Source organism: Theropithecus gelada, chromosome 8 (assembly GCF_003255815.1).
Source record: "Theropithecus gelada isolate Dixy chromosome 8, Tgel_1.0, whole genome shotgun sequence".
Lineage (NCBI taxonomy): Eukaryota > Metazoa > Chordata > Mammalia > Primates > Cercopithecidae > Theropithecus > Theropithecus gelada.
In genome coordinates, this window is record NC_037676.1 from 23,468,008 (window position 1) to 23,489,457 (window position 21,450).

Below are 21,450 nucleotides of genomic sequence, written 5' to 3' on the forward strand. Positions count from 1 at the left end.
GTAGCTGCCTCAGAGAGATCACTCTTCACACTCTACTTCCAGCAATGCATGTGAACCCACTGCTCAGGACCCTTTTTATCATCACAAAGTAGCTCTCGGCATATGTCTTTGCACTGAATCTCTTTCACATAGTTTCTTTCTGAAAATTGTGCAGAAATTTGTTCATCTCCATCAGTTAGCTGTAGAACCGCATTTCCAAGTTTATCTAGTCACCGAGATCACATGAAAAGCTGGATGATATCATGGGCAATGCCCAGCCTTCAGAATTAGGCAGAATGATTTATGATCTCTGATTCACCCGCACTCACTAGCTATGCGTCATTGAACAACTTCCTTAACCTCTCTGAGGACTTCTGTGTGAAATGGGAAAATATGGTTTTTTACAAGCTGTCAAATGTAACACTTAATAAGTTTTAAATGTTTCATTCCTTCTGTTTTCCCTACTACATAAAAATTCAGTTCTACTTTACAACTTTAAAGCACTATTATTAATGTTAATTTATAAGCCCTTGACTGCTGCAAACAATGTTCTCAAAGGCTGTGTTAGGATGATGATGAAGGAGGAGGAGGAAGAGAAGAGGAGAAAAGTGAAGGGAAGGAGAAGAAGAGGGAGAAAGAGAAGAAGGGTCAGAAGGATATGAAAAGAGCTAACAGCAAAGCACATCACTAAAGTAACTTGGAACGGGACTCCATTCAGAATCTTAATCCTGTGTGTGTGGGTATTTACATATATATATTTTTTTACTTATTTCTGTATATACATTTACACTATATTGTATTATATGTGTGTATATATGTATATACGTATATACATGTATATACATATATGGCATGGTCTCAGCTCACTGCAACCTCCACCTCCAGGGTTTAAGCAATTCTCCTGCCTCAGCCTCCCAGGTAGCTGGGATTACAGGCACATGCCACCACGTCCGGCTAATTTTTTGTATTTTTAGTAGAGACAGCGTGTCACCATGTTGGAGGCTGGTCTTGAACTCATGGCCTCAAGTGATCCACTCGCCTTGGTCTCCAAAAAGGCTGGGATTACAGGCATTAGCCACTGTGCCCAGCCTTAGTCCTGTGTATTTTTATGTGATCTCAGGGCTATGTATTCCTCCTAGTATCCAATCCAAACTAAATTAAATACAAACCTCAAAACTGACAGCTGTTGCTAAAATTATTATATCCCATTTTATTTTTATCTCAGTAACCACTCCTAAGCTGGATGAAATGAATGCATCTGAAGTTTAAACAGGTGTCTGTGCTAAATTTTGCACTCAATTTATAAAGAGATTAAGCATGAATTTCAATGGGGTTCCATGGACTTTTGCCCTTTCTTCATTGTTTTAGAACTGAGGTTAACGTATTCATGAATAATGAGATAATGTCAGAGAAAACATTTTGCCTTTCAGATGATGAAGGTAAATTATCTGGTTCATCCTGAAAAAAAAGATATCACTTTGGCAAATATAAAAATTAAAAAGTTTTACACAGTAAAGTACCATCTTGTGTCTTTGTCAATAGCACTAGTTACATTTTTCCACCAACCAAGTTTTAACCAAATATTATCATTTTTAAATGAAATTTTATCACTATATTTATGTATCAAATAATAGTTCATGTTATTATCAAATAACTTATTTATTATGTATAGTATTTACAGTGAGTACTGACTTCAGCCGTAATCAAAATATAAATTTAACCAGTCTATGGGGGTCTTATTATACTTTAATGATGAAAACATAGGGTTCAAATCCCAGCCTGTTTCACCCAGTATTTCACCAATTTTATTCTCCAATACATTGCTGTGTAAAATTGTAAGTGGAGATCCTTTCCTCTCTTTTAAAATGAAAATGAACTACTGAAGATCACTGTGATATTTTTGAAGAACTAGGGTCTTTATCACTGGGGAGCATTTAAATGTTCCTTAAACCAATCTTGTTACAGCTGGACCCCTTGACCAGAGTCTATCTCTGAGGTGTTGCTCTAACTTTCAACAGCCTCCTCCTGTTGCACCAACCTTCTTCCAACATCACTGTGTTTTCCAAGGTCATAACAATTGAATCATAAGCAACACCATAAATTTACAATGCAGTCACCATTATGCTGAGACAATCCCAGAGCAGTCCCTTTTCTGAACTCACACTCCTCCTAGTGTCTCATCAAACCTTTCAAATCCTTCCTACAAGGACTTCCTTTCTTCCATTCTGCTGCATCTCAGCTCTGTATCACCTACACAGAATGGCACTAAGATCGTTGTGACCATAACTCCACAAGAACAGGAAAGGAATACAGGTTTGGAGACACAAAACTAAACAGAGGAGAAAATATCCCAGTTGTAAGTATAACCTACAAAACTGCAATTTGGTTAAAAGAAATATTCATTCTGTATCCTCAGAGGAAGAGAGCCAACAGGAAGGAAGGAAGGAAGGAAGGAAGGAAGGAAGGAAGGAAGGAAGGAAGGAAGGAAGGAAGGAAGGAAGGAAGGAAGGAAGGAAGGAAGGAAGGAATTTTTTTAAATGCCATTTCAACCAAAACAACTAAAGGAAAGCTGTAGAGAAGAGCAAACAAGCAACACAAATCCTGCAGAGCACAGAAATCCAGGATGGCCACCTAGGAAAGAAGGAAAAACACCTTGCACCCAACACCCCATCTCCCAGTCAAGATCAGCTTGGAACCAGGAATGACTCCTTCCCGCAGGGAAAAGGTAAGCAAGAGGATGTCAGCAGCCCCAGCCACCACTGCAGACACTTGCAGTCATCACTACCAGAGACTTGTGCAGTCCTCATGGACTGTGAGCCCAGCTGAAGGAGCTGCCCAGAGTCCAGAGACTGAATTACTCCCAAAGAAGGAGTCAATGCTGTGCCCACTCCCCACCCCCTTGGCCTGTACTGCTGTTGTGCTGCACCATCTTAGAATCAGAGCTACTTCTAGAGTAGGTTCTGCTCCAGGAATGAGGATCCATGCATCCCTCCATCCCTGAGGCTTTGCTGCCCCTGCAAAATGCTCACCTGGTAGCATGCCATCCCTGGGCCGAGCTTCTGCTATACCTTACCCCATAGGGCCAAGCCACTGCAGAGTTGCTCCATATCCCCCCAATGCAGTCATTGGTTCCCCCTCTTCTGTACATCTCTGTACACCCAGCTAAAGTGGTGCCCTATCCCCAGGAACCGCAATCCTCCTGCACACTAGAACAGTCTACCCCCAGCACCACAACTGAGGCAGTGTCCAATCCCTAAGGGACCTCAGGCTCCTGCACACCAAAGCAGTGACTCCCACACACAGGACACACATGTGCAGCACCATACCCCCAAGGGCTCTGAGCTTCTGCCACACCCAAGCAGTTGCACCCCTCAGTGCCACAGCTGACATAGTGCCCCAGGTCCTACGAGACAGAGATTCTGCCAACCTGTGTAGCTATACATTTTGGGCCAAGCAGATACAGCACCTCATATCCCAGGGAATCAGAGCCTAGGCTGAACTGTGTCATCTTCAGTCTCCAGGCTGAACAGCCATAGTGCTCCTCCTACCTGGAACTGGACTACATCCCCCACAACAGTCCGAGCTGCTGAGGTGCCCCATCAATGAATAGAGTCATTGTTGCACTGTTCCCCTCTCCCTGCAGCCCAAGCAACAGTGGCATTTTGCCATTATTTGATCCTTACTATTGCTGCATCTGGCCTCACAGAGCCTGAGCTATGACTGTGCCCCACCATCCCAGAGTCACCACTGCATGCTACCTCATCCCCTGGAGCCAGAGCTCCCACTGTGTCCTGTTGATTAGTTCTGAGTTCCAAGTTGCAGCAGTGCCCTGCTCCCCAGGACCCAGGCCTCTGAAGTGCCCTTTCTTCTCTGGAGCCATACCAGTGCTGCACCTTGCCCCTCAGAGTCAGAATCATAGCTACATTCCAGACCCCTGGGCCACAGCTGCTGGAATATATCCCAGAGCAACAGATCTTAGCTTATTAGCAGATCTGCATCCACCCAAGCCTTGGAAAGTGAACCCTTCACTTCAAATCCCAGATGCTACCACAGTTTCAAAAGACCCTGAGCCCAGGAATCCAGCTCCACAGCTGTTCCAAGCATCTGTGCCCTGGATCCCAGTACCACTGTGGCTGCCATGTCAGACCCAGGACCAAGAGAGATCCCCTCATCTAAGACTCCCCTTCAGGTAAGATGCCCTGTTCTAGGAAAGACAAGAAGGAGGATCTCTAAAACTTTTACCCTAATAACCTGTGCAGCACCATCACTGCCACAAACTCCTGCAGACTAGACCACTGAGGTGATTGCAACAGCAGAAGCACAGACATTAACACAGGAATGCAAGAAACATGAAAAAGCAAAGAAACATCACATCACCAAAGAAACACAATAATTCTCCAGTAATTGATCCCAAAGATAGAAATTAATGAATTGCATGAAAGGGAATTCAAAATAACGATCTTAAGAAACTCAGTGAGATATAAGAGAATAAAAATGGATAATTCAATAAAATCAGGAAAATCATTCAATATCTGAATGAAACATTCACTAGAGATAGATATTTTAAAAAGAACCCAACAGAAATAGCTTCAGCAGCAGACTAGATCAAGCAGAAGAAAGAATCTGTGAATGTGAAGATAGACAGTAATTTTGAAATGATTTAGTCAGAGGGAAAAAAATAATAAAAAGAGCAAAGACAGACCATGGGACTTATCGGCCGCCATTAAGTGAACAAATAGTCACTTTATAGGATTTAAAGAAGGCAAAAAGACAGAAAAAGGAACAGAAAGCATATTTAATGAAATAATTGCTGAAACTTCCCAGAAATTGGGAGAGAGATGGACATGCAGATTTATGAAGCCCAAATTTTCCCAAATAGATGGAACCCAAAGAGGTCCTCTCCAAGGCATGTTATAATAAAACTGTCAAAAATCAAAAACAAGGTGAGAATTTTTAAGGCTGCAAGAGAAAAATGTCAAGTCACATATAAATGAATCCACATTAGGCTATCAAATTTCCCAGCACAAACCTTGCAGGCCAGGAGAGAATGGAATGATTTATTCAAAGTGCTGAAAGGAAAAAAGCTGCCAGAGAAGAATGTTATACCCAGCAAATCTATCCTTTGGAAATGAAGCAGAAATAAAGTCTTTCTCAGGCAAGAAAAAGCTGAAGGAATTTATCTTCACTAGTCCCACACTACAAGAAATGCATAAGCAAATTCTTCAAGAAGAAATGAAAGGATGATTCAAACGATCATAAATACATGTGAAAGCATAAAACTCACCAGTAGAGGTGAATACATAGTCAAAACCAGAATACTCCAATACTGTACTAAGGATGTATAAACCATACATATCTCTAGTATGACAGCTAAAAGTCAAAATGGTTAAAATAACTAAAGCTATGCTAAATGTTAAGGAACATAAAATATAAAAAGATATAAATTGTGTCATCAAAAACAAGTAGTTGTTGGGAGGGTAAAAATCCCGATGCAATAGAAGTGAAGTTGCTATCAGCTTAAAATAGATTATAAATAAAAGAAACTTTATGTAAGCCTCATGGTAACCACAAAACAAAACAAAAACCACAGAAGATATACAAATAATAAAGAGAAAGCAATCAAAGCTTACCACTACAGAAAATTATCAAATCACAAAGATACATCGCTACAATTTATACCTTAAACTGTCAATCATATTTTTACAGTGTAAAAACAATAAAAATGTATTTGCATTGTCTAACTTGTTCAGCATGTGCAGTAATCTTCATTCCTTTGTATAGATATGAGTTGCCATCTGTTTTAACATCCTATCATTCTGAAGAACTTCTTGTAACATTTTTGGTGCCAATCTGCTGGCACTAATTTCTCTCCTTTTTTAAAAAAAAACAAGAATATTTTTCCTTACTATACAACTTTAAGTTCACAGCTTTCCTTTTGGCACTTTCAAGTTCCTTGTCTTATGGCATGCATTGTTTCTGACAAGAAATCTATCTTAACTGTTATTTCTGTTAACATAATATAGCACAATATAATATAAAGCAGTTTCTCTGTTATTGAGATTTTTGCTTTATTATTGGTTTTCATCAGTTTGATCATAATGTGCCTTGTTGTGGTTGTCTTTGGGTTTATCCTACTTAGGATACAGTAAAATTTATCTATCTGTAGCTGATATTTTGTATCACATTTGGAAAAATGTTGGCCACTGCTTCTTTCAATAATTTTTCTGCCCCTACCCTTGCCCCAGTTGTTCTCCTTCTAAGATTATAATGACATGGATAGACTGTTTTTGCTCAGAGGTCAATAAATCTCTTTAAATTTTTTTTCAGCCTTTCATTATCTCTATGTTTCAGTTAGGGTAATTTTATTATACTGCCTTCAAATTCTCTGATTTTTTTTTCTGTTTCAGTGTCGCATCTGCTGATAAGACTTTCTAGTAAAGTACTAATTTCAGATATTACCTTTCTCAACACAAAAATCATTTTTATATCCTTCTGTCCTCTCCTTATTATGTTGATGTTTTCCTAGAAATCCTTGAGTACATTTCTTACAGCTGCTTTAAAGTCCCTTTTCTGCTGATTCTATCATGTCTTGATAGAGTTTTATTGTAGTTATTGGATGTAATTATTGCTTCTTTGCGTATCAAGCATACTTTTCTGGATGCAGAATAAATGTTACTCGATTGAGTATCTGGATTTTAACTGCTTTTAAAACGTCAGTTTTTTGTTTTGGTGCCCCATTAAGGTACATGTGGGCCTCCTCAACCCTTCTGAAACTTATTTTTAAGGTTTGTTAGGGTATGTCTACAGCACCCCTTACTCTGATGAGTTCAGAACTACTATTAAGGCATGATCCTTCTGAGCCATCCACAGACTACTTTGTTCCATGAGGTATCTCCACTATGGCTCATAAAAACTTAAACATACCGCACTCCATTGTGAGCTCATGGACTCTCAACCCTCTACACACATACCTTAGTGTTCAGCCAAGATCTCCGTAGGATCTCTGGAGATTTCTGGAGATCTTTGTCTAGCTCCCCCTTCTCCAGTATTCTTTCCCACATACTCCAGATGCTTCAGGCTCCCCAAACTCCCATCTCTGTCTTTTCAGCTTTGGAGTATCTCCTTTCTCTGCTTGGATTCCTCTTTCCTACACTACAGTTAGAAAGTGCTTTTAAGCAGAAAACCAGGGTAATTTTCCTGCTCATCTTGTTTTTAACCCTTATCTCAAGGATCTCAGTTCTGTGCTGTTTTCCAATGTCTGCAAACATTCGTTTTTTCTTTATATTTAGTTTCCTAGTTGTTTATGGCAGGAGGGGGAAACTGACAGCAGCTAATCCATTGGGCTAGAAGTGAAAGTTGAACTATGTACTATCCCATAATCGTGTTTTCTAAATTTTGCATAAAATTAAATTTGACTCACCTCTAATTTCACTACTTTAAGCTATCCACTATCATTATCATACATAGTGTTTTTTCTATAAATATGTATAGTTCTTACACTGTTAAACCTAGACCATAAAAACTATAACTATCTTTGTTAAAAAAAACTCCCCATTTTCTCATTCTACTCTTTATATTCATGTTTACTAATGCTTTTATCTTATTAAATCATACAAATATATGCCCCAAGAATTATGAAATATATGGACCTTCTTGGCCTCCACTGTAATTTCAAGGAGAGCACATTGCTCAAGTTTAAGAACAGATTAAGACTGTATTTTTCTGGCAGTGATGTTTCAAATGGATAGAGTCCTCCATGTTCTCAGCCATTTCCATTTTTCACTCTCTCTCCTTTCTTTGAAGCCACATTGGTCCAAGCACAGCTTCTTCTGAAAATGGCAGAAGATCCCCTCATATGTTTCTCTAATTCTCTGTTTCTCCCAAGTAGAACCCATGCTTGGAAAAGTTACATGAGACTCTGAACAGCTGAAGGTGGTAGCCTCAGTTAGGTATTAGGTCTGGAGATAGTTATTGGGAAGAACATATTTATATTTTTTCTTTCTCTTTTTTTCCCTCTCTCTCTCCGTCTTTCTCTCCTCTAGCTTATTCAAGCTTATTTGGTAAAACAGAGTGTTTCTGCATGTCCCAGACCACCTGAAGTTATAGAGTCAGAACCCAGCTAAAGTATAACTTTGCCTCACACTGCCAGTTTTCTCTTCCTGCATGTGAGAATGTAATTTCCCTCTGGTATTCTTGGAGAAGAGAGGTGATGAAGCCAAGAAGAAATGACTCATCCCTGGGTCCCATATTTTAATAGCAAAGTAATAGCTTCCCAACCTGAACCTACCTTCTTACAGGTATTTATTTGTTTTCTATTTCTATTTGAAATTGAAATTAATATATTCATATTGAGTCTTTGTATACTACTTTCATTATGTCATGGTAATTGATTTCTGGAAGTTGAGTTATATTGTCAAAAAATATGAACTTAGAATTAAATTTTTCACAAAAATACCAAATTTCCCTGTAAAAAAGTTGTACTGATACATGTTCTTATCACTATAAAATGTGTTTATCTTTTTATTGTAACCTCATCAATCCAGGTTAGCATTTATAAAAACCAAAACACAAACACTTTGCCGCCAGAATCACAGAAAAAAAAAATCTTATTTCATTTAACTTCTATATCTTTAATTACTTTTCACACCTATTGAGCATTTGTTCTTTCAGTTTTGAATTGTCAGTTCAAACTTACTGTCTATTTTTTCTATTAGGGTTTTCACTTTCTTAATGATTGTCTATTTTTCATAATATTTTTCTTACTATTGATTCAGAGTTTGTCATTTGCTTATTACCTTCATTTAGTGAGCAGTGCTTTTCTTATGCATTGAAATTCTGCCATCACCCTATTTTCCCATCATAATTGACCATCCAATCTACTTATAGTTCCCTTTCCAACACCTGACTTGTTACATATCACAAGATCTTATGCACAGTTGCAAATTTAAAGTACATCTAGATACAGTAGTCCTCTAAATCACCTTTGCTCTCTTTTCTTCTTGCGATTTGACACCATCTAGCTCAAAATGCAGATCGTGTGCAAAGCTCCAAGCCTTAGTTAGGAGGCAGAGAGGGAATCTGGTGAGCAAAAGCACATTAACTTTCCATATCCCGCTTTTTTTTTTTCTTTCCTATCTAAGTTCACACTTTATTCCCCTTTCCCAGGTCTGTCAAAGAAATGGCGCTGGTGGTAGCTCAGGAAATTCCTAGCAAATAAAGTTCTCATAGACCTTTAGGTATGAGATTATTTAACTGAATGCTTGGCTGAGAAGGATCAGAACACACGTTCAAATATCTTGATGGAGTAAACAAGAGAGAAATGTTAAAGTGTGCAGTCATAGAAAAGACACCCTAGTCCAGGTCTCCAGGCAACTGCATCTAGCCTGAAGGCACTGGGTTCCTGCAACTCAGAGTGAGAACGGCAGGGCAGCTAGAGGACTTTGAGTGCTGAAGGTTGCCCAGGCTTTCTTTCATGGGTTCTAGGCTTCTGGGGGTTTTCTATTGCTTGTGCTAGTTTTGTTTTGTTTTCCAGACACAAACAAATAGCAACATCTAAAATGCCAGTCTCTCTGAAATTTATTCTTTTAAAATTAGGCTTATGAAACAGCAGGATCTTTACTGTGTAGACTGATATGCTATGAATACGCCTTCAAACTTAGGACCTCATACAATATACCATATTAAACTAAGACAATATGCAGTATTGCACCAATACAAGAGTAAATGAAAACATGATAGGCAATGCTTTTGAGCACATGCAGGTCATCTTGCTCTAAGTATGAAAGACAACACGAATCTGAGATATAGCAATGACAGACAGACATCAGTAGAAAGATTCACATGCATGTACAAGAAGAGATTGCCAACAGACATCTCTAGCCTGTGATGATTCTCCTTTCATTAAGCATTGCTAATCCATTGTCACTGTTACATTTGTAAATGTTTATGTAACTGAATTGGGATAAATAATTCAAAGCGATATTAACTTTGATGTACAGATGGATTTTCCTCTGAAGGCAACTTGGATGGTATTTGGGGCATTACTGTCTTAACCAGAGACTATTTTGATGTGGCACTTCTTGTGGAGGCTGGAAAAGACTCTCTCAGGGTTAAAATGATTTTAGGAATACATAATTCCAGTGCTAGAAGTAAAGATGGATATCCTTATATTTGGAGTGAAAGACAAGGCACCTTCACCAGAAAGGAAACTTGATCTCTGTTGGAAATTGGTGGGGGAAGGGGGCAGTTGGTGATGGGGGACAAGAATCTCTGCAAGCCAAGAAGGAAGGAAGAGAAGGAAGGGAAGGAAGGGAAGGAAGGGGTTAAGAGGATGTGAAAGAGACAAGACAGCGATGAAGATGAATAATGGGTGGAGGGATACATAGCCCACTCTCCCAGGAGGAGTCCAGCCTTTATCTAAGGCCAGTAATTTGGAAATTTGCCCTCCCATTTATTCTATAATGACCTTGGAGTCTCTGGAGAGAAGAATACTGGCCAGTGGGGACCACCGCCTGTGGAAACTTGTTTGCCCTGGCCTCAGAACATGAATGCACAATCAAGCCCGTCTTTAATATGTCTGCCGTCAGCATGTGAAATATTCTCTCTGCAAGTGGCATCAAAGATGCTCCTTACTCCCCAGTAAAAGTCCTCTAAAAATCTAAGACAGATCAGTTGTCTGGCCTGATTTACCCGTGATGTATCCTAAGCGGTATTGGAGACTCAAAACCTCTCCAGATCCTCCCAGAATGAGGCTCCTGTGACAATGTGTCCTGCTCATTTCCTCCCCTTGAGCAAATTGCTACTGGTGACTGCCTTTTAAGGAAACTGTCTCTGCAATCATAAACTCCCCCTGGGAGACAACAAAGAAGCAGGAAGCTGGAAAGCAAAGGATGCAGAGTACAAATTGCATTCAGAGGCAGAAGGGGAGGGGAGCCCAGCTGGGATTTCAGCTCCGGAGCAACCAGCTCCATTGACCTTTGCTTCTCTCCTTCTTTATTTTCTACTGCCCCTTTTAAGCTTTGTTCCTTTTATGCAGGCGTGTACGCTATATAGGGTATGAGCTAAACCATCAATAACCGAGACACAATGTTCCCCAAAACTCGACAGATTTCTTAAAAGGATGAAGACACAGGAGCAAGCTGGTCTTTAGTCACCTTCCTTATTCCCTCATTGAAAAAAAAAAAGAAAAGAAAAGAAAAGAAAAAAGCAAGTTACCAACAGCTGCAGAGAGCTGCTTCCACAAATTGCAAATAAATTCAGGGTCCACATGAATGAAGTATTTCCTGGTGGGCTGATCTGTTCACCTGCCCCTGTGAAGGGCAGTTTGTCTGAGCCACCTATCTGGGAGGTACACAGGTACACTTGCTCTCTGAGAGCAGAAAATTGCTGCAAGCAGGGCAAGGTAGTTTTTTCAAACCCTTTATCTGTGCAAGCCAGGTTGTTCCAGTTACAGGCTGCTCAATTGCTGCATCAAGTCTCTGCTTCCAAGAAAAAGAAAAAGGAAAAACAATCTTTCTTCTGGAAATCTAAAATCTTGTAAAAACTCATCTTAGAATTTGCTTCAGGCAGAACCCACAGGAATTTCTGTTGGGGAGTGAGGGGGCAGACAATTGGATGTATAGCAGAAAAATTCAACTCAGGCCCCCCGTTTCCCAACAGCAGCAGTTCTCAGAATTTTTGATTTAAAACTTAAGGAAGAAATGCTTTATTTGAGCAAAAGAAACTCTACTTAGCACCTCCACCTTGCCTATACATCTGACACACCAGCCCATCATCACCACAACCCTAATAACTCAGTGCACTGACTTAGAGGCTGGTGTTGTTTTCATGAACCAAAGATGAGCTTCCAGTATGTTTTTAAAAATTAAATAAGCTGCACGAATTATTCATCATTTACACCCCCTCCCAAAGAGTATGGATCTGATATTTTAAACATTATTACTTCCCCAATCCAATAATCAATTTCCTCCACAAACCTTGTCATGATAACCTCAGCAGGAGGGACATTTCTGCTCTGAATTACTATTGCATTTTGGATCGGCCCTGCTACATGGGGTGCTGCATGGATTGTCTTACAGCTAATTATGAACACAAAGACCTTTTTGGTGGTGCCTGGAAAGCCACCCAGGAAACAGGAATAAGCACTCCAGCCCAAGAGCCCTCATTCATCTTGATCAAACTAATACTAGGGGACTGGATCGGTTCACCTCCTCTCTGACTAGGCGATTAAGGGGGCATAACTCAGAGACATTGAATACAAGCTTGTCAAAAGCTGGGCTGATGAATTCAAATCTAATCTAAAAGCATAATGGGTAGAAATGGCATTTATCTTAATCAGTGCTAAAGGTTAATGTATAGACATGGTTAGCTCCATAGAAATGAGAAAGGACATTTTGTTTTTTTCCTGGCTCTTTGCTAGGAAAAGAAAAATTCATCACGAGAAGCCAAGAGGAGATAATTAAAAAGCAAATGTCAGCCTGCTTTCAAAGCATCCATTTTCTGTGCTCAAACACATGCCTTTGTTCTTCCTGCAGTGTCCTTGACCAGGAGATCACCTGAGAGAGGTACGGGAGGAGGTGATGCTGACTCAGGACTTGGTGGTGGTTGCCTGAACTGTAGGCTCCCCTCTCTTATGAGTCCACCACACCCCATTTGCTCAATCGGATGAAACGAGTTACCCAGTGTCAACCAAAGGGTGGGTGCCTAGCCCATCTTCTCTCTTTTGCAATGCCAAATTCCAAAGCAAAAAAAAAGCATTGCAATTCTTTTGCAATTTGAAAGCAAGCTTCTAGAAGGTAAAAAGCTGAGAGGGAATATCAAGCTGCTCTGATGGGTGATTCTCCAGCCCCAGCCCTTTCTCTGGATCAAGTGCAATGAGAAGGAGCATGGTTCCAGGAACTCCACAGAAGTTATGTCAGCTCTGTAGACAAATAGGGGCAAAAGGAACGGATGGCTGGTCTGCAATTCAAATCCCCAGGAGGAATTTTTTCCCCCACTTAATACAGGGGACATATATTAGAGGCAGCAAATGAGAGGAAACAGATGAGACAAGGTGTACCAGCTGTCAGAGGTGGGGCAGGGAACCAGCCCAGCAAAGCTGCATAATAAGTCAGCAGTCTTCCCTGTATCCAGGCAGCAGCATCTGTGAAATTGAGCTGTGGTTATTTATTGTTTCATTGTATCACATGGAAGTAATCTCTTATGCAGGTTTTCTTTTTATAATTATTAGTATAATGCTTATCACCATAGAACCCATGCAAGCACTATCCTAATCCTTTTTATAGAAGAAACAAAGACACAGGGAGAAAAAAAAAAAAGTCACAGTGCTGAGCGAGCAGAGCCAATGTTCTAGACCCATCTCTGCCACTAACTTCCCACATAATCAAAAGAAACCACACTCCCTCTCTGCATCTTAATTTGGAAGCAGACATTATTGGTTGCCAAGAGGTGTATCAGTACCTCCACATGCTTCTTGTTGACAGAACCCCAGTTTTGTATGGATAGTCAGCCTCCCCTGTGCTCAAGGAAGATGACTACTTCGTGGCCCCAGGAGAGGAATATCAATTATGATACTTTCATTCCCCTCACTGCAATTAGTTTAAGCATGGATATGTTATGTAATCTGACAAATAAGATATGAAACTACAGCAGGCCTCTGAGGATATTTTTGTCAATCTTTAGAAGGGACACAGATAAGGACTTGCTTCTCCCTGCTTCTGGTTCTTCTGAGGATGTAATTCATGTTTGGAGCTGTGGCAGCCATGCTGTGACCACGAGGAAAAGGATGGCACCAAGGATCACACCAAGGATGGCAGAACAAGACAATGGAAGGCACCTGTGTGCCTCAGCATGATTACCTTACAGGACTCCCCAACGCAAGGTAAAATAATTAACCTTTTATGATTAATCCACTCTTAGTTGGGTATTCTGTAACAAGCAGCTAAAATGATCCTCTGAACCCATCAACCCTGCTTCTCTCCCTCCAGTAATCTCCATATTTCTTCCCTGCCCTGACCAGTTGGGTAGCAGCAGAGAAGTGAAAGAATGATGGAATGCTGGGTGACTGTCAGGGGCAAAAGCGGAACTTGTAAAAGAGAAAAGAGGAAAAAGCCATGTAATGTTAAAATTGAACATGTAGTTTTATGTGAAAAAAAGTTGTAAGAAATACAAGACTTCATCGAAAGGAAATTAGGGTTCCATTCAGAACAAACCATGACACGTGGTGGAATACAATAGTCTTGAAGGTCCAGCAAGGACATAGGAAAAGAGAACTTTGCACCATCAGCAACCACCATGAGCATCCCTGACCCACTGGGGGACACAGATAGGAATAAAGAGCATGGTGGTGTGGCATGGAAGGCTTCCAGGTTAAACAATCACTTTATGTTCTACTCAAAAGGGATGTTGCCGAGGTAGGCGATCAGCAGGACTTGCTTTCCAAGCACCAGTCAAAAGACCCTGCTGAACAAATCAGGAGCTGATTAAGACTCAATGCAGCAAAGAAACCGGCCCAAATCAGCTAAAACCAAGATGATGACAAGAGCAGCCTCTAGTTGCTCTCACTGTTCATTATACACTAATTACAATGCATTAGCATGTTAAAAGACGCTCCCACCAGGACCAAGACAGTTTACAAATGCCATGGCAACCCCCAGAAGTTACTTTATATGGTTTAAAAGGGGAGGAGCCCTTTGTTCTGGGGACTCCCTGCTCCTTTTCCAAAAATATTTATAAATAACCTGCTCCTAATTTAGCGTATAATTGAGAATAGCCTACATACAGTTAGCCAGCAATCCACGAGGCAGTAGCTTCTGCCGCCGCCGCTGCTGCTGCTACTACTACTATTAAGACTCCTCTGTCTACAGAGCGCTCATTTTGCTGTTCTCTGTTGCTCTAATAAACTTGCTTTCACTTTGCTCTGTTGTCTTCCTCGTGAATTTTTTTTTCCTGCGTGAAGCCAAGAACCCTCCAGACTGAGTCACAATTTTGGGGTTCATCTGCCCCAAAATTGGGGTTCATCATTAGCCACAAACAACACAAACAGTTGAGCTAGGGCTTTCTCAGAGTGACAGCCTTCAAGAGCAGCCTAGAACTAAACTGTGTTTGGCCTCTAATTTGTCAATTTCTCACCCATTGGAGTAGAGTTGATGTGGCTTTGGAAGTTGTTTGTGGAACCAGTCTAAATCACAGGGCTCAGAGTGACCCCTCAAGTGTTTACTTCTCTTAGTAACAGTGGCCGTCACCCCGTTGAGAAGAAATATTCCAAACCAGACATAGCTGCGGCCTCCTTAAAACTGTTCCTGAGTGCTCAGGGACTGAATTAGTTTTCAGTGGCTGCATAACTAATTACCACAAACTCCGTAGCAAAAAATAACACACATTTATTATCTAACAGTTCCTGTGGGTTAGGGGTTGGGATTTCCTCAGCTGGGTCCCCTGTCCTGGGTCTCACAAAGCACCTCCTTCCCTGCTTACGTGGTTGTTTACAGCATTCATTTCCCAGCAGCTGCAGGAGTCACGGCATCTTGCTTCTTCAAAGCTAGAAAAGAGAGAGAAAGGCTAGCAGAAGGCTACTAACGAGCCAGAGACTTATATGAGGTAATCATGGAATGAGAGACATATTCCACTGGTTAGAAGCAAATCACAGGCCCCACACACACACAGAAAGGGGTTTACATAAAGGCATGAACACCAGAAGGCATAGATCATGGAAGCTACCATAGAGTTTATCTGCCACAAAGACCCAACCTGGTAATGCCAGTGAGTTACAATGGTTGTGTTAAATCACAGCTAGATAAATAAAAGGAATACGTTCTAGGATTCTATACCATTGTAGAATGACTATCATTAATAATATATAGTTTTGAATAGCTAGAAGGATGTTGAATGTTCCCAACACAGAGAAATGACACGTTTGAGATGATGGATATGCTAATCACCCTGATCTGATCACTATACACTGTGTGTATTGAAACATCCTTATGTATTCCATTAATACATACACTATCATGTGTAAAAACTAAAACTAAAATTAAGTATTAAAAAATAGTTGTGTTTTGAGGTCCTCCCAGAACATAGACTGTTCTAATCCTCCCTTCAAGCCCCATTTTTTATTAGTTTAGGCAGTTGGGTATGGGAGCTGCCAGGAAGTGTCAAAATTATGAGATTGAGCAGAATCAGGAACAAAATGTGAACCCAGAGTGCAATCAGTCAAACGGGGTAATTTAAATAGTTCACTAAAATGGGCTTAAACAAAGTGTGAAAAAAGAAGCTGCAACCCTTTGAGATCAATGTGAAGTAGTTTTGCAAATAAATAAATAAATAGGAAAGACATCATGGATATTAGGGTCCACGTTTGAGGTCTAGTGTCCCTTGCAAGTTGAAAGTTTTCACTGCATATACTGGAAAAATATTGCAGTATTTTATTAAAGAACACAAAAGCAACAGTAATGAGTAATAAGTAACTGATCAGGTTATTAATGCCTAATTGGTCTTATCTGTAGGTCAACATCTCTTTGAAAGATCTTAGAAGATCGGGTCTTGACATGAGATCCTAGGAATGAAGGATGAAATCCAGCCTAAGTATCAGGAGTGGGGTTCATTGCCCTATAGCAGCACTAGATATTGGGAGGGAATGGAAGCTGAGGAAGAGATACTTACAAAAGTATCTTACTTAGAAAACAGATGCTTACAAAAGCCATACCACACTAGACAGCATGGGAGAGGAGAGAGACAAGTGCAGCCCAAAGCAATCGGAATGACTGCGGTTTTTTAAAAAATCAATGGTTAATGAAACAAGGGCAAAAAGCCAGCGTTCCCCAGCAACATCTTCCCCTTACTGGAGAGTACCTCCACCTAAAAGAACTAGGTAATGCCGAATCCTCATCTAAGGTCACTGGTGTCCCTGAGGAAAGAATTCAAACAGCACACTCACCTTTTACTCCAACTTTGAGGAGGGCAATGCAAAGATCTTTTCCTTTAGGCCTTAACTGGACATTTATAGAATTACAGCAAAGAGCATTAAAATGGTGATTTGTGCCATACTTTCTTTGGAGTATTAACTCTGGATGACCTGTCTCTCAATGTACTCATCTAGGGATGTTCTTATAAGCCAGATGCTGCACCTGCTGGGTTGGCGTTTTCTACAATAAGTAGCATGCTTCTGTTGGCACTTGCCTAGGTTGTAGGGGGAAAATATTCTCTCTTTAGTATCATTTTACTTAGACTTGAATTTATTTCCCTGTGGCAAGACAAAACAAGCTGCGGATCTAGGGAAAATGGACAAGGAGTCTCCTCAGCTTCCCTCTGGTAAAGGTCTTAGGCCAGAGGCCCAAAATAAGCTTCTGAAGTTCATGAATGATCAAGCCCAACTTTTCAGCCACAAGAGGTTCAGATTCAAAATTTATCAGTGCCCATTTTCTCCGTGTCTGCCCTCCTTATGAAACTGACTCAATAGTAGAAACCAAATCAACAATCTTAGGATGAAAGAGACATCCTATCACTCTTTTAGCAGCACTATTTTCCAAGCACTCCCCCGTTCTCCCAGGCACATAGTAGAATCACATTCCAACACATAAATTTAAAATGTGAGGCTGAGTTCTACTAGAAGCCGTAAGAGCCTATGCATGAGATGTCATCCTCTTTTCTCTGGGGCTTGTGAAGCATTATTCAAGAAGATGACTGCTCTGTCATCCTGAGAGGCTGCAGGGAACAGGGCCCAGCTGACCTACAATGGACATACCAGCATTAACAAGAAACAAGTCTTTGTTGTTTTATGCCATTGAACTTTTTTTTTGTTGTTTGCTTGCTTTTGGTTTTCACAGCATAACCTAGTTTATCCTGACAGTTGCAGACCCCACTGCCTGTGTCCTCTAAGGCTGTATAGACACAGGCAGAATCTTCACAAGAACTGTGATCCCAGCTTCAATGTTTTCTCTGAAATTGGAACGCTCTAAGCTTTCACCCCATAAAAAATAGTCTGTTGGGTAGTTTGTTGAGCTTTGCAGGCTTCTATGAGTAATACCCAAAGTGGCTAGAATGAAAAATTTACCCCTATTTACGGATTGCTTGCAAGAAAATTCCCCCAGGTTTTCATTTTCAAGCTAATATATGGAAAAATGCCTATTTAGGGGGGAAAGGGGAGGGCAGAGAGAGGGGAGAAAAAAAAGAGGGTGCTTTGGCAGAGGTAATTTTTCATAGGTCATATATTATATGCTGGGTATGAGGCAAAGCTTTGCTGATGTCATAGAATAGTCAACCAGAAGACTTGTTATGAAATTTATATTAGAGAGTTGTCTAATCAAGTCATATTTACTTCTCTGACACAGTAAAATATAAGCATTTTTGGAATATATAATGAAAGTGCTTCACAAAACAATACAAAGTACCAAAGGGAGATACCCTTTATGCTGCCATTAAATTAAATGAAGGGTGAGAATGAACTATAAGAAAAAAAAGAACACTCATAAAAAGAGCTGGGAATAATACTGAGATGATAACACTTAAATAGGAATATTACCCAAAAGAGATTTTTAAATTGAAAGTAAATAATGACAAGATAAAATTTTCTTCTTCTGAGTAGAAATGGGAACCCATAAAGGAAATTAAAAATAAAGGAAAATGGAGTTTTGGTTTTGTATAAGTTTGATTTGTGACAGTTCCATTTATATTTGACACAGAAAAAATAAGGTACTATAAGAAATAAAATAATTATACCAAATAACTTATGTAGTAGCTAGGCCCACATATGAAAATAAATGTTGGAGCCCTACTTCCATAGAAAGGTAGGAAGGGGTCACCTTGTTATTTGTAGAGAGCGTTGAAGCAAGAAAGATAGAACAGGAAACGGAGATCCTGACTCCACATAAAGTAAAAGTTTTTCCTGGTCCAAGTCCCAGGATCACAGAAGCTCTGGGTGATTAAGCTAAAACCCTCTTCATGTTTGCAAAATTCAAGACTGTCTTCCCTTGGAAATAGGAATGAATAAGATAATCAACTACAAAGTTGATAGACGGAAACCCCTCCCAATGCAGACCCCACTCTTTTTATGTTAGATGGAGGGATTGCAACAACGTTAGGGGAGTCTGAATCCCTCTGGAGCATTCATTCAAAGCCAGATGGCTCTGGGACCCAAAGAGCTAAGTATCTTCCCTTAACCAGATGCTTATTCAATATCCTGAATGAATAACCTCCTAGTGTGACTAAGTTCTGCAAGAATTATTTCACACTCAGACCTGTTGGAGGTACTGATAGATAAAAGTGGCCCCAGAAAAGAGGCCAAGCCAAAGACAACTTTTTCAGCATTCTAGGAGGAAATATAGTACTGTGGTTGAAAGCATAAACTTCAGCATCAGACCGACCTAAATCCTGTCCTATTTCTGACATCTACTCACTGTGTGACCTTGTGCGAGAATGTCACTTAATCTCAATATTCCCATCAATAAAATTGAGATAATAGAACCTACTTCATAGGGATGACTCTGAAGACTAATCAATATAATGCATGTAAAATGTTTAGTTCCTAGCATCCAGTACAAAATCAATATATACTTGCTATTGTTAGAATTTAAAGTTCTGTGGGGTTTTTTCTTTTTCTTTTTTTGCTCAAGGAATGTCCCAATCTCTTTCCAATATTAGCTCAACAATCCAGTGTATCTGGAGCATTTAACCAGCTTGTGTTGTTAATCTTCAGCCCAGAATATGTAATCCTACTTAGAATATCTATCAGCTGTTCCAGGACTGAGTCAAACAATCAGCAGAATTAGGAATTACAAGGGATAATATCATTAGAAAGAACAGAATAAAATTGCTCCCCTAGGACAAGGTGGATGCTGCAAAAATCTGAACAGTTCTCTAAACCCAGACAAAAGTTAGAGATCTCCTGAAATTGGCCTAACACTATTGGACGTTTAGTCTTTGTTTGGCACCTTAACATCCCTTTTGCTGGAAAGAAAAGAAATCAAATAAGCACATCACAATTTTTCATTGTCCCAGATTATGGACAAAGGGGCTGTGATAGGGCTGTGCCCACAGATACCTGAGATACAGGAGAGAGACTCTCAGAGCAAGAGCAAGAGAGTCACAAGAGCTCTGCTGTGAAAGTCAACATGTAAGCCCACATCTGCTAACAGTATAGGAGTGCTTAGCATCACTCTGCCTTAGGGAAGATCAAGTGTTTTTTAAAAAACATCGGGTCTTTGAAGTGGTTAGGAACCATGAGGAATTATAATCCCAAATTTTAGTGCTCAGCACTGACTCTACAATAGTTGACTTCCTGATGAAGTATCTTAGCATATTTCATTGTGATAGGCAAGGACATCTTCAGGACACTTTGAGATGAAAATTAAGAAATTTGGGGAAACTTTGGCCAAACAAAGTGCTCCCGAGAGGGGGAAGATCATAAAGAATGTTGCAGCACTGACCACAGAAAAATATACCCCAGTGCAACCTTTTTAAGATCCTGTAAGAATTAAATACAGCAAGCCATGTCTTAGAAGCCAAATTATCTATTTTTGTTCATCTTTGAATTCAGTCATCCTTTATCTCCTTATCTTTTAGAAAGTCACTTACAACTCATATAATTAACTTCACTTGCTTGGGGTACAAATATAATATACATTTGTTTTAGTTTTCTAATTCACATCTCTAGCCATACCATGACTTTATTAATATGAAGTTCAATGTTGAAGACTTGTCCTGAATAATCAAAGGAGATTTATATTGAGCATACAAGATGTTGAGAAGAATGATTCCTGCTCTCCTGAAACTATCACTAAATTCCAGACGTAAGGGGGAAAGGATGCTAAGGATCCTGCATTTCAAGGTCGAGATGTATCAGCAGCTAGACCTACCACTTCCCAGCAAAATTTACCAAGATGCATCAGTACAGAAAGAGCTACCCATCGCTAACCAATATAAGAAGACTTAGGGAAAGGGGACAGATTGCTGGTCTTTTGGGGAGAACATTGATCATGGAGAGAGATTATAGAGATATTCCCTTCTCTCTCCCTAGAAAATCAAGGAAGGGGCCGGGTGCGGTGGCTCAAGCCTGTAATCCCAGCACTTTGGGAGGCCGAGACGGGCGGATCACGAGGTCAGGCGATCGAGACCATCCTGGCTAACACGATGAAACCCCGTCTCTACTAAAAGATACAAAAAACTAGCCGGGCGTGGTGGCGGGCGCCTGTAGTCCCAGCTACTCCGGAGGCTGAGGCAGGAGAATGGCGTGAACCCGGGAGGCGGAGCTTGCAGTGAGCCGAGATCGGGCCACTGCAATCCAGCCTGGGCGACAGAGCGAGACTCCGTCTCAAAAAAAAAAAAAAGAAAATCAAGGAAGGAAGCATCCTGGAGAATTGAGAATAGTAGGTGTGCCTAAAGCATGGCAAGTTGAATTTTTCTTTAGATATTGAGTTATACAGCAACACTTTCAATATGTCCCTGTGCTACTTACACAGATGAAAAGAGAACTGGGGA